We start from the raw sequence: 14,200 nt of genomic DNA on the forward strand, positions 1-14,200 counted from the left end.
TCGGCCTGTGGACTGAAGGGTCCCAGGTTCGATGCTGGTCAAGGGCACATGCCTGGGTTGCGGGCTCGATCCCCAGTGGGGGGCATGTAGGAGGCAGCCAATCAATGATTCTCTCTCATCATTGATGTTTCTGTCTCTCTCTCCCTCTCTCTAATCAATAAAAATATATTTTTTTAAAAAGTATATTAAAAAATAAAATAAACAATAAACAGTACATGGCATAGTCCTTCAAACAGAGCAAATGCATTTGCACTGATTTGTACCTTCAAATCAATTGCCAATGCTTTAAATATCTTTTTTTATCTTTACTGTTGAAAGTATTACATGTCCCTTTTTTTCTCCCATTGACCCCTTACAGCCCACCCCTGCCCCCCACCTCTGCCAATGCTTTATTTTTCTGCAAGGAGGTAGGTAAATGTTTTGATTTCTCTTTAACAGATTAGTAAACTAAGACATAGAAAAACTAAATTATTTGGCCCAAACCTTATCCTAGAATTTGGAATTAAATCCAAAAGTTCTTACCTTCCAGCTTGCACTCAAACCAAAGGCCCATTTTCAAAAGGTAGATAGCAGCTATATAATTTTCTTCATCAAGGTAATCAGGTCATCACTTCAAATAACTCCTTTCTTCTTTAGAAATGATATTAATATATAATTGTCCTAAAAGCTTATGTGCAAAACAGGCTAATAAAAAAACCTGGCCTTTTTGTTATTTTTTAAAAGTCTATACTGAATAGGGATATTCACAGATAATTGGCAGGGCTGTCTGGACAAAGAGTTACAGCTTTGTGGAATAAAAACATAGCCTGCATGTCCAAATTAGCTCAAGAAATTTCCCATTTCTGAGAGGACGAGCTGGCTGTCAACTGTTTAAGACATAAAAGCACACCCTCTTAAAACATGAATCATTACCTATCACATAAAACAAGGGCGCGCGCGCACACACACACACACACACACACACACACAAGCATCTTTAATAATTGCTCAAGGCTTTCAAAAATATCCCTTCACTGCACATTAAGATACATATTTTATCAACCAAGATCAGGTTGTCCTTTCCTCATCCACGCTGTCAGAAAAGATAAGCTATTTACCAACAGCCTTGCTACATGAACAGGCTCATGATGTGGTGTAAACAGGGGTGCCAAACAGACAGAGCAGATGACTCAGACTGATTCTAGAGTACACACTTGTAGGTTGAACTTAGTGCCTGCAGCTGGTTATTTGTCAACCTATTTTAAAAACAGATTGTTTGCCCTGGACTGGTATCCAATGGTTAGAGCATTGTCCTGTACACCAAAAGGTTGCCGGTTTAATTCCAATTAGGGCACATACCTAACTTACGGGTTCGATACCCACTCCAGATGAGAATGGGAGACAATTAGTCGATGTTTCTCTCTCACATCTTCTCTCTCTCCCTTCTCCTCACTCCTCTCTCCTCTCTCTCCCTAAAATCACTAAACATATTCTCCAGTGAAGAAAAACACACTGGTTGATCTTTACTCCTATAACTAGTTATTTTCTAAATCCTATACCTGAAATGCAACCTTCTTAAAGAAATAAGGCCTAATGCATGCTTTTAGCATAGGTGGACTAGGATGACCATTCTTTGGAAATGTGTATGGAAAGTTTGAACAAGGACAGGGTGAGCTGAAACACAACACAAAACCAGAAGCAAGTTGATGTGCCACAACTGAGAGTGGGCATTTGGGTGGTTCCCGTGCATGCCATAAATGAGTGCAGTGAGTATCCTTAGTCTTTTTATTGTCAACACTGAACCTTACTAAGATATTACCATCAGATGGATAATTTACATTTGAACGGAGACCAAAATAGCTCCTAAATCTACAAAGGCAGAAAAATCCAGACATCTCAATATGCTTCCCTAAAAAGTGAGTTTAAAGCCCACAATAAAATATAAAAAGAAAATTACTTTGATCTACAAGAATAATATACTGATTTGTTTATTAACTGCCTTGGGAAAACATTTCTCAGAACATTTAGTCATATTTATTTCTCTGTTAGCTAGAAACTAAAAAAAAGCTACTGAGCTGGAACGAGAACTTTTTCCCCTTTATAAAATTTTCAGATTTCATCATAAATGTTATAATAAATGTCCAAAAGTCACAGAGCGTAATCCATTATATTTTTAGAAGTTAATTTAATAGGATAGAATCTCAACTTTCATCTGTATGTCCACTTAGGAAAAGTATCTATTTAGGCCAGGGGTGGGCAAACTTTTTGACTCGAGGGCCACAATGGGTTCTTAAACTGGACCGGAGGGCCGGAACAAAAGCATGGATGGAGTGTTTGTGTGAACTAATATAAATTCAAAGTAAACATCATTACATAAAAGGGTATGGTCTTTTTTTTTTTTTTTTTTTTTAGTTTTATTCATTTCAAACGGGCCGTAGTTTGCCCACGGCTGATTTAGGCCCTCTGCCCATTTTTTAATTGGATTGTTTGTCTTCCTTTTGTTAAGTGGTATGCGTTCCTTATATAGTTTGAATATTAACCTTTAATCACATGTATCATTGGCAAATATGTTCTCCGATACAGTGGGCTCTCTTTTCATTTTGTTGGTTTCTTTTGCTGTGCAGAAGCTTTTTTATTTTGATGTAGTCCCATTTATTTATTTTCTCATTTTTCTTGCCCTAGGACATGTATTGATGAATATATTGCTATGAGAGATGTCTGAGATTTTGCTGCCTATGGTTTCTTCTAGGATTTTTATGGTTTCACAACTTAGATTTTGGTCTTTTATCCATTTTGAGTTTATTCTTGTGTATGGTGTAAGTTGGTGATCTAGTTTCATTTTTTTGCATGTATCTGTCCAATTTTCCAAACACCATAAATTGAAGAAACTGTCTCTATTCCATTGTAGCTTTTGTATGGTTTTCCTTTTTACTATTTTAATTTTTAAATATTTTTAACTTTACTGTAATCAAATTTATCAATCCTTACCTTTAAGGTTGGTGCTTCTTAATTTCAATATGCTTAAAAATAATTTCTTCACCTGGCCAGCGTGGCTCAGTAGTTGAGCATCGACCTATGAACCAAGTCATGGTTCAATTCCTGGTCAGGGCACATGTCCATGTTGCAGGCTCGATCCTCAGTAGGGGCCATGCAGGAAGCAACCCATTATGACTCTCTCTCATCATTGATGTTTCTATCTCTCTCCCTCTTCCTTCCTCTCTGAAAAAAAAAAAATATATATATATATATATTTTTAAATATATGTAAATTTTTAAAATAATTTCCTCATATTGAAATCATGAATCTAATTTCTTATTTTATCTTCTTACCTTTCATAGTTAAAAGGTCTACAAATTACCTAGACTTGATATTTTTGTTTAGTGTGAGTGGGTTGTTTGTTTGTTTCCAGATAGAACATTCTCTTTTCCACTGCACTGCATTTTTGTCATCACTATTTAAATTTTTATTGATTTTTTAATAGATTCTCTTCACACCTCACTTTGTTAAATGAGTTTGTACCCTTACTATTCCTTGCTCTTCTCCTACCTACCTCTTTCATTGCCCAATATCTGTCAGCTAGAGCTTTACTTTAACACCATCAACGTGGAGAATGTTTATGTTCTGCTCCTAATCACGATTAGCTTTTCCATGTTTTGTAGGAGGTTTATTTTGAAAGCTGATAGTGAATAAACAAATTTTACATTATTATGACAATTCATCACATTATTTCTTCATCATGGAGGCAGAAAGTGCTAATAATTACTTTCTCTCACCTACATTTTAACGGAAAATATACCAGTGCCACGGTTAAATATAGTCTCTTTTCTTACATTTTACCAATTGCTAAAAAATAATCAAGGTTTAAATCATTTCATATTTGGAACGTGACATTCTGTTAAAGGATTTTGATCTACCTAGAGTTTCTGGTTATTCTTTTTTACATTGTTAAGATTCCAAGGCTTTTTCCATTACAGCCTTATATCTTGCAACTTCTCATGAACAGCATCTATTTGAAATAATTCCATTTTTTCCTTGAAAACATTTTTCTGTAAGCCTGCTGATCTCTGTTCTAATTTAGACCAATTTCCTCCCTTGGCCTATTGCACAACTGTCATCTTTGGATGCTATTTCATTATTCCCCTAAACCAGTTCTGTTTCTGTGTCCCTGAGAAGCAGAGAACTAACTGCAAGGTTAGATGGAACACAGCCCACACAAGATCACTCTAACTGGTGACATCAATTGCAAGTTGGAGGGGTCATGCCCAGGTTTGTTTCTCTAGAGGGACCCACAGAATGTATTGAAATCTATTATACTCATGGTCGAGATTTATTGCAGAGAAAGACTACAGACTGAAGTCAGCCAAGGAAAGCAGTACATAGAGAAGAGTCTAAGGAAGTACCCAATTCAGAGCTTCCATTGTACCCTCTCCATTGTCAGAGCACTTACTCTCTCAATACTGATGTGTAACAATAACCACAGACTTTTGCCAATCAGGGAAGCTCATCAGAGCCTTGGTATTCAGAGTTTTTATTGAGCCTCCATTACTTACACATGGTTGCATGACCACATGGCTAAGGAGAATCTCCAACCCCTCAAGGTATGACCCAAAGCCCCCAGCCTGAATCACATTGTTTTTATAAGGCTGGTCCAAATTACCCAGGCAAAGACAATCCTATTAGGCATGACATTCCAGGAATTTAGAGATTACCTCCCAGAAACTAAAGCAAAGGCCTGACCTCTTATGGGGCAAGATTAAATTCTTTATTATGTACCAGAGGCCCAGTGCATGAAATTCGTGCACAGGCAGGGGACAGGGAGGGTCCCTCAGCTTGCCCTGCGCCCTCTCACAATCTAGGACACTGCATGCACCAGTGACCATACTTTTCATACAGGTGAAAGGCATCTTGTTGTTGTATGGGCAGCTACATTTTTTTTGCCCTGTATAAAAAGTAGTACATAACATGATCCTTCTGAGGTGGTAGTACTATTTTCCCCGTCTTACGGGTGGAAAAACTGAAGCAGAGAGAAGTTAAATAATTGGCTTTGTCACACAGTTATAAGTGTCAGATTCAGAGAATCAGGGCTGACCACAAAATGTGCAAGCCAGAGTCCAAACATGTCATTGCTGCATCATCCTGTTTTTTCAGGGTTAGAGTAGCCTTGCCAAGTTTTAATTTTTAAATCTAAGAGACTGTTCCCAATACATAGGGTAAGGTCCCTAGGCCTGGCCGGTGATCAGGGCCAATCTGCAGGGCAACCAGTGGGCAGGGCACCCACCTTGACCGGCAGCCTGGCGTCACCCGCTTGCCAGCCCCATCCCCCGCTGCCACCCTCCCTCTGTGGGGCAACCGGTGGGTGGGTAACAGGGGCCCCCCCGCTGGCACCCGCTTTGGCTGGCAGCCTGGCACGCCTGCTTGCCAGCCCGACCAGGGGCAGCACCTGCGTTGAGCATCTGCCCCCTGGTGGTCAGTGCGCATCATAGCAACCGGTTGTTCTGTTCAATTTGCGTATTAGGGTTTTATTATATAGGATTCCCACCTCTTTCTATTTCTTGGCTTTCACCCTCTTTTTATTGGAGTATAACCTCAAGTAAATGTGTACGGATATAAATTCTCACTTTAAATCTTTAGTGTTCTGAGGTTTCCTAACAACACTAAGTATGGGCCTTTTTTATTTATCCTACTTTTTTCATTTATCTTACAGATCCTATGAATGAGGATTTGCCTTTAGCTCTGGAGATGTTATTTTCCAATCTCCTTTCCTCTATCATGAGTGTTTTGTCTTTAGAACTCCTACTTGTTGGCTATTGGACTGGTGCTCCAGTTCTGAATCCAAAGTTTCTCCAGAGCAACTTGGTGACTTCTATTCTTACAGTTCCCTTCTCTCATATTCTGGAGTGCTGTTTCCTCCTCCTCCTCTTCTCTTATAAACCTCCTAAAGCATCTGCTTTTCCTCTTCTCATCTGCTCATGACCTCTACAATGCTCTCCATTTTTGTGGGCTGTATCTTTTCGTATTCTTCGACTAGCATTTTAAATTAGTCCTGTGAGAGGAGTGAGTCTGTTCACCTTGACATCTTGAACTAGAGGCTACCCTTATGAATTTAAAAGGTATTTTAAACACAGATGGCCTTTTTTGTCAAATTATGTTACCTGTGACTACATCAATGGCATGAGACCCAGTAATGAAAGCATTCCCTGAGCCTATGTTACACAGTTTGGGACAAGAACATCTTAGGAGAAGTATACTCATAGAGCCTATGTGACACTTTTTCCTTTATCATAATGTTATCATTGTAATTCACTAGTTAATATTAACAATAGGAAGAGAGCAAAGGGGAGGCTGCCAGACATTGTAAGCATGGTCACCTGGGAAGCTTCATCAGGGAGCTAAGGTTCACACAGCATTGCTCCTCCAAGGAGATTAACACTCCTTCCTTCCCCCCTCTGCTACTTGTTGAGAGGAGAAGGGAGAGATAGGCACATGTGCAGTAGAAATCAGGGTGACTTAGGGAAGGTGCTTGTCTGTTAGTATAGCCTGGAGAACAACGGATTGGCTAGGGGGTGGACCCCATCAGAAAAAACGCAAAATCGCGGGGACATCCCCAGTAGGGAGTGTGCAGGACGCAGCTGATCAATGTTTCTCTCTCATTGATGTTTCTAACTCTCTATCCCTCTCCCTTTCTCTCTGTAAAAAATCAACAAAATATATTTTTAAAATATAAAAATAAAAATCATCATTCTCCCCTTTAAAAGAAAGGGAAGGGAAGGGGAGGGGAGGGGAGGGGAGGGGAGGGGAGGGGAGGGGAGGGGAGGGGAGGGGAGGGGAGGGGAGGGGAGGGGAGGGGAGGGGAGGGAGGGGAGGGAGATGCAAAATCGCCCTCAGACTGTAAGGGTCCCAGATTCGAGTCCGGTCAAGGGCATGTACCTTGGTTGCAGGCTCAATACCCCTGGCCCTAGTGCCCTGGTCAAGGTGTGTGCGGGAGGCAACCAATCGATATATTTTTTTTTTTTTAAAAAAAGGAAGTTCTTTATAGTTTGCAAGGTAAATATGTTGTAGGAAGTTGGATAGACATGAGCAGAGCGAGCCAGAAGGGCCAGATACAGAAGGTCACCAGGGCGGAAATCCCCAGGTGCCTAGGAAAGGACAATTGTAGGGTGGGACCTCATCCCCAGGGTGACTTTTCCTCCCCTAGCATATACTGGTGAGGGGGGTTTGGACCTCCAGACTTTTCCTCTCTAGAGATAACATCTATGTTCCAGGCCCAGATAAGCAACAAAACCAGCCTCAGGACCAGGGGCATTAAATAATGACCCCTGCCCTGGGGCCAGCAATCAATCAGTGGAGAGCACAACCCAGACAGGACACACCTGGGAAACTGCTGAATATTCTATTGAGATCTTCCCCTGGGACCTTCCCTAAAATCTCAATCCTTAAAGCCCTTAGGCTGGAGGTCCCAGTGCGCTCTCCCTCAAGGGAGCACACTGTGCTTGTCCCTCCCTGCTTCTCCTCCCCGCAAGGTATGTGACCATTAGCTTCCCCACTCCCAAGCTCCAAGGGCCCTTCCTTTACCTCTGTAACTTGTTTCCTAAGCCAATTTCTTCTAGGAATTACTTTTCCTACCTCTGTAATTTACCCAATAAATGTTCTCTTACAGCTTGGATCTTGCTCTGAATTCTTTCCTAACCAGAATCCAAGTACCAAGAGGTTGCTAAACCCAGGTTTGGTCTGACCCACCGGTCAGACAGGGTGCCAGTCCTGCCGCCTACAACATATTGAAAACAAAATACATTATCCAAGTGCATTTTGAGAATGACTACATTCTCCAGGGCAGGTTTTGTGCAGAACTCAGAAGAATCCTTCATGGGAGAAAATAAAGTTTCCATCTCTGTGACTATCTTTCTCAGATAAGGGTAAAAATAAATAAATAAATCACCTGAATTTTCCCAGGGTTCCACCAAATAGCTAAGCATGCTTTTTGGAGGTGACTGTAAACATAATAATAGAATCTAAAAAGAGATGTATAAAACAACTTCCTAGTTTTGAGTTGATTCATTTACTCTCTCAGCAAATATTCATTGAATGACAATAATATTCAATTGCAGTTTAAAGAATTAGGAAAAAAAACATTAATTAGCCCTTGTGCTTTCACACACTCAGAAGAAAGCTCCCTGTTTCAGGGGAGACCGTGCATGCACCCAGACACCCACAATACAATATTGAGTAAAACAAGTGACACACCTGATACAAAGGAATGAGAAGTGGTATTTGAGTTGAACCTTAAAAAATGAGTAGGGTTTCAATTGGCTAAGATAAATGAAGGGCATTCCAAAAAGAGGGAATTGTGTTCACAAAGGTTACAGATATGGAAAAGTAAGGCTTTGCTCTGGAAATGATGAAAAGCTTGGTTTGCCTAAAGAACAAGTTCATATAGAGGATATGTGGCATAGGCCAGATGGAGAGGGCCTCTTACAAACGGCTAATGTGGAACTTGGGTCTGCAGGCAATAGGTAGCCTTTGAAGGTTTTCATTAACGAGGGAGGCATTGTTTCAAAAAGGAACTTATAACAATAACATTTTACTTTTTTGCATTGGTATTTAGTCTTTACAAATTGCTTTTACATACTTGATCCCATTTGCTCCCTGTCATAATTCTATGGTATAGGTGTTCTTACTGTTAGCGAGTAGAATAAGGTATAAACCAGACCTAGATTCTGATTCCCATTCCAATCTACATCCAATCTACTTCTATTGTAGGAAGACTGATGTGTCGAAAGTGTATACAAAATACACTGAAGTGGGATCCTGAAGGCAGTGAGGCAGCACCTGAAGAACACAACTTCTGAGTAGGAGTTGGAATTCTGGAGCCAGTGTTTAGCAAAGTACTCAAAAACCAATAAACAGCCTTCTTCTATTCTAGAAAATTTGACTCTGCCAAGAAGGCAGCAGGAACAAGATTATGGGCATGATCTCATATTTCTTTGAAATTCCCCCTGGTACTGAGCACTGTGCTAGGCGCACAGTGTTGCCATATAGATGAGTGATGTATTCATTCCCCTTAGCCAGGCACTGACACTACTAAGGACTGGGAAAACCTTAGTCCCTACAATGTTCTGAACTGTACTGAATGCTCCCAATTGCCTAGCATAGACCCAGGATCACATCACTCCAACAGTATGCAATTAGATGCCTCTCCCAACATGACAAAGATATGCTTGTTTAAATGACAACTGTAGGATCCCCCCCAAGGACATGTGGGCCATGTGAAAACTGTGAGCACAGAGCTCACAGCTGTTCATTTCAACAGTCAACAGTGGACAACTGGTAAGAATCTAAACCATTTTTTATTGTGTAAGCCTTAAGTGCTGTTGTTTTTCTAATAGCTTCTCTGTTGATGATGCAAATTTGATCTTTCAAAATAAGGATTTTGCAGGGAAGATCTTTCATATATTAACAAAAAAAGCCACTTGCTTCTCATTCAATTTCTCTAACATTGAAATATAAAGTGATTAAGAGGAAAATTTCCTAAATCTTATTACCTTACAGGTTATTTTCTAGTATAGTTAAAACGATTAAACTCCGCCTTTCACCCTCCTTGTGAGGGTGACTTTAATCCGGAAGTCAATGAAGTGAGATATCGGGAACAAAATCTGTTTAGGTGGAAGAAACAGTGAGTGGAAAAGCACTAAAGCAAGTGAGAGCTCAGCACGGTTGAGGAGCAGGGAAGCCGAGTGGCAGGAACACAGTGATGAAGAGTGAAGCAGCAGATGACGTCAGGAAGACATCAGCTCCTCTAGGGAAGAGGCCAAGTCACCCTCAACTTGACTCTGTGGGGATGAGCTTCAAGTTATGGAGGAGATGTTCAATATTTATGTGTTGGAAAGAATCAGAAAGTCCACTGTTTTGGTAAAAAGAACACATTGAAGAGTATATCTAAGTTCTTCCATCAGAAAGTCTTAGGTAGCAAGTTTTGTAATGTATTTGTCTAATCAAGAGTTCAGAATGTCCCATCTCTACGGAGAGCTCTGTCTACCTCCCAAGTGACCCTGGCCTTGGGGACAAAGTGTCCCCAGTGTTTTCAGGACCACATCTCTCACCACATCCCTAAAGTCGGTTTCTGATGTCCTCGTTGCACAGATTTCACAGTGTGGTGTGTTCCAAGGAAAAGGATTACTAGTAAAGGAGGAACACTGATAATAGATTACGTCTCCTGGGGCCTAAAAATTACTTTTTGTTTTAAATCAGAAAAGAAATTGTTGCAAAATCAACGGCCTCCCACTGTTAACTATGAGTTGCACAGTACTTCTCTCAACTATAGTTCTGGTCAACTATGCCACTCACTCAGCCACTTAGTGCTGTGTTAAGCATAATTTCAGAGCTAAACTCTGAATGGATGACTTGTTTATTTGTATTTCTGGGAGCAGGCATTTTTATCAGAATTTCTTAGGTGGAGCAATTTTCAAATGAGTTATTTTTTATGCAAGACTTTATAAAATCTTACCAAATAGACCTATGCTTTGTGGTTTTTGTTGTTGTTAAGGGTACCCATGGTCCCATCTTTCCCCCTCTTGGCACCCAACATCTGCCAAGAAACATGACTAGTTTCTGGTTTTCTGATCCCCTTTGCAATTTGTGACTGAGTTTACAACAGCAAAAGTCATTCTACTTGGAACTCTAAATATAACAAGCTTGTCAAACTGTTCAAGGGAAAAAATGCAATCTTTTTGCTTTTTAAAGTTTTTCTTAAAGGGACATTTCATCTTTGTTGTAATGAGGTTAATTCCAGGTCACATACCAAAAAAAAAAACACACACATAAATCTGTGCAACACAGATAATGCAGCAGCTTGGGCTGCTGGCTGCAGTGGAAACAAGGAAGAGTGGGTATTTAGTAGGCCTTTTATAGGTAAAGGCAGGACATTGCACTTAAATTGCCTGACCTTAAAAATCAGGGGGAGAAAAACAACACAGGAACTTTTGCTGTCAGGGAGTTTGTGTGGTTTGGTTGCTCTTCAAAATCCTTTGTGTTCTGATATACGCAACCCAGGTGGTATGTCTCTTCTCATTTTTAATCTTTTCCTATCTCACAGGGAGTACCACAGTGACTCCTTAGAGAGGGGGGATCAGCAACCTTGACCTTACCATTTATACAGCTAGGTTTATGAAAAAGATACCCACTGCCAATGGTTCACAATGAAGTTCCTGCCAAATTCATTGATGAGCACGACACAGAGCTACCACCCACCTGCTCCAGGTATGTTCTCTCTCACCTTTCCTCAAAACAAACATGCCCACCAGCGTGGTTCAGAGGTTGAGTGTGACCTATGCACCCGGAAGTCACAGTTGGTTTCCAGATCAGGGCACATGCCCAGGTTACCGGCTTGATCCCTAGTGTGGCACGTGGAGGAGGCAGCCGATGAATGATTATCATCATTGATGTTTCTATCTCTCTCTCCCTCTCCCTTCCTCTCTGACATCAATAAAAATGTTTAAAAAAAGAGAAAAAAACACTACTTGGACTAGGGCGACCAACCATCTCGGTTCACCCAGGACTAAGGGAGTGAGTTTCCTAAAAGTGGGCAAGTGGGAAAATCTGGGGCAAAGCAGAGGAGTTGATCATCCTAACTTGGACCCCCCATGAAGTCTGGAGCAGTTCTTGATTGGGAGCCGTGACCACTGGGCCTTGGTGAGCTGCACTGCTTTCTTTTACCACACACGGAATAAGGACTCACTGTCCGGGCCTTCCAGGTACACCATGTGGAAGTCCTCTCATGTTTCCAGCATCAGAAAACCTGACAATTTCTGCATTAACAAAATGGGGATACTCATTGTCTACTTCCTAATTCTTCTATGAGAATTAATATTAACATGTGTAAAGTACTTACAACAAAGCCTGGCACTTAGAGCCTAACAAAAGTTACCTATTATCATAATGATCATTAGCTTATGGATGGGGGAGAAATGATGCAGGACTTCAAATTGTAGTTGATTCTCTCCTAGTGAATCCTGCTGTATTATCTTTTCAAAAGTTAAAAAGAAAGGGGGGGAGAGAGGGAGGGGAGGAGGGAGAAAGAAAAAAAGAGAGTCAGTTAAGTCAGGAAGATTTATCTACTGTCTTAAAAATTAATTCTGTTCACAAGGACTGACATTTGAGAATGGCCAAAGTCCATATAAAAAAATGTTTCTAAAATGAAAATAATTGGTATGAATACACTACATTTTCTGAATAAGTTACTACCCTTATCAACATTTTTTATCATAGTTAGGAAATGCAAACAACCAGAAAATCCACCAGTAAGATAATGATTAACATAATTATGTTACACCCATACTCTGCAATTTGTTAAAATGAATAAGGTAGATTTTTATGAACTGACATGGAAAGATCCCCAAGGCATACTGTTGCAGAGCAATATATAGAGCTTAATTTCATGTATGCAAACAAACAAATCACAAAAAATGCCTCTATTATGTATAAGTACATGAACGAAGAAAACAAGTTTGAAAGGATAGACACAAGTACCTAAGGATTACCTTTGGGAACAGGAGAATGGGTTGGGGGTGGCTTGAACAAGAGACTAATTTTCTGTTCAAATTATGTGTTGCTTGAAATTTAAACAAAGAGAATATATATTCATATATTATTAGTATTTTGTAATTTTTAAAAATAGTATAATAAAACAGCTGTAGAAAAGAATTTCACTCCAAAACCAAAACTCTTTTGCCTACTTCTTGCCTACTTCTCCCTCATTCTCAATATCCCTGAAAAATAGAAAAACAAATGTGCTGTAAGTGGCAAAGTATACAGGTTACTACAGATGAGGTATATGACATATAATTCACTATCTGGTAACAAGAGTTGACCATAGTAAAGAGTCCACCTAATTACACCCAAGTACAAGTCAAAACAAACAGCCACACATGATTCACAATAAGTTGTTAAAAAATAAAATTTGTTAGCTATTTTTTTAGAAATATATTTTTATTGATTTCAGGGAGGGAGGGAGAGGGAGAGACAGATAGAAACATCAATGATGAAAGAGAATCACTGATCGGCTGCCTCCTGCACCTCCCACACTAGGGATCAAGCCCACAACCTGGGCATGTGCCCTGACCAGGAACTGAACTGTGACTTCCTGGTTCATAGGTTGACACTCAACCACTGAGCCACGCTGGCCAGGCCATTTAAATAGTCTTTAAAATTGTTGATGGCTATGTTGACAGTATCTGGAGTTTGTTTGAAAGTCTTCTCTAATCAGGTAAGATATCCATGACATTTATTTGAAAATTCTTTAATCAAATTGTTTTCACTGAAAATAAGTATGGCTTTAAAATTATCAAAAGGTCTATACAATTAAACTGCTACTTGCTTCATCAAGTTCTTGAGGGAAAAAATATTCAGCCAACCACTTGTTGATCTGGGTCTAAAACCAATCCATTATTGGATTCACTGATATTTTAACTAATTATTAATTATTCAAAAGGAAAAATATTAGTAATAGTATGTATGCTTTAAAGTTTTTAATTAGTTGACCTGCTCTAAGTACAATATTGTAATCCTTTTCAATCATTTTAGAAATAATAAAAATATAATTGAGTCTCATTACCTTGATCTTTGATTTGCGAAGGGACTAAAAAAGAAAAGGAAAGGAACACTATATGGACATCAAATAACACCCAACGGTTTTTTAAAAAATTGATTTTAGAGAGAGGGGAGAGAGTGAGAAGCACAAACCCCATCAGAGCCCACACTGGGAATCGACCCACAAACTGGGTACGTGCCCTGACTGGGAATTCAACCTGAAACCTTTCGGTGTACAGCAAGGATGGGAAATCTTTTTGGTGCCAAGGGCCATTTGGATATTTATAACATCATTCGTGGACCACACAAAATTATCAACTTAAAAATTAGCTGCCATATTTGGTCAAACATTTAATTAACTCACCCCTAATGCCTTGGCAGGGTCAGACCAAATGATTTTGGGGGCCTTATATGGCCTGCAGGCTGGACATTCCCCACCCTTGGCGTACAGGATGATGTTCCAACCAATGGAGCTACACTGACCAGAGCACTAAACAGTTTTTAAAAACCCAGCAAAAACTTTGTGCTTCACATAGCTCTACTCAGGCACACAGAGGAAATGAAGTTACCCATGACAGAGTATTACAATAATGCCACAGAAGCAATTGTCTCCATAATAGAAAGTTAAATGTCAAGTTAA

At 39.9% G+C, this 14,200-nt stretch overlaps 1 long non-coding RNA gene across 4 annotated transcripts in view; it reads right to left on the minus strand.

Moving 5' to 3' along the window:
- The window catches only part of LOC118667460, a 52,330-nt gene that overhangs the window by 32,652 nt on the left and 5,478 nt on the right, over window positions 1-14,200 (minus strand). For 3 of the 4 annotated variants that reach the window (XR_004971274.1, XR_004971277.1, XR_004971275.1), the window contains exon 3: window positions 523-630. This is a non-coding gene — a long non-coding RNA (uncharacterized LOC118667460). Of the gene's footprint in view, window positions 1-522; window positions 631-2,967; window positions 3,103-14,200 lie in introns of those variants that run through there. The other variant, XR_004971276.1, reaches the window with a different exon arrangement.

The sequence above is a fragment of the Myotis myotis genome, unplaced genomic scaffold, assembly GCF_014108235.1.
Source record: "Myotis myotis isolate mMyoMyo1 unplaced genomic scaffold, mMyoMyo1.p scaffold_m19_p_12, whole genome shotgun sequence".
NCBI classification, from domain to species: Eukaryota; Metazoa; Chordata; class Mammalia; order Chiroptera; family Vespertilionidae; genus Myotis; species Myotis myotis.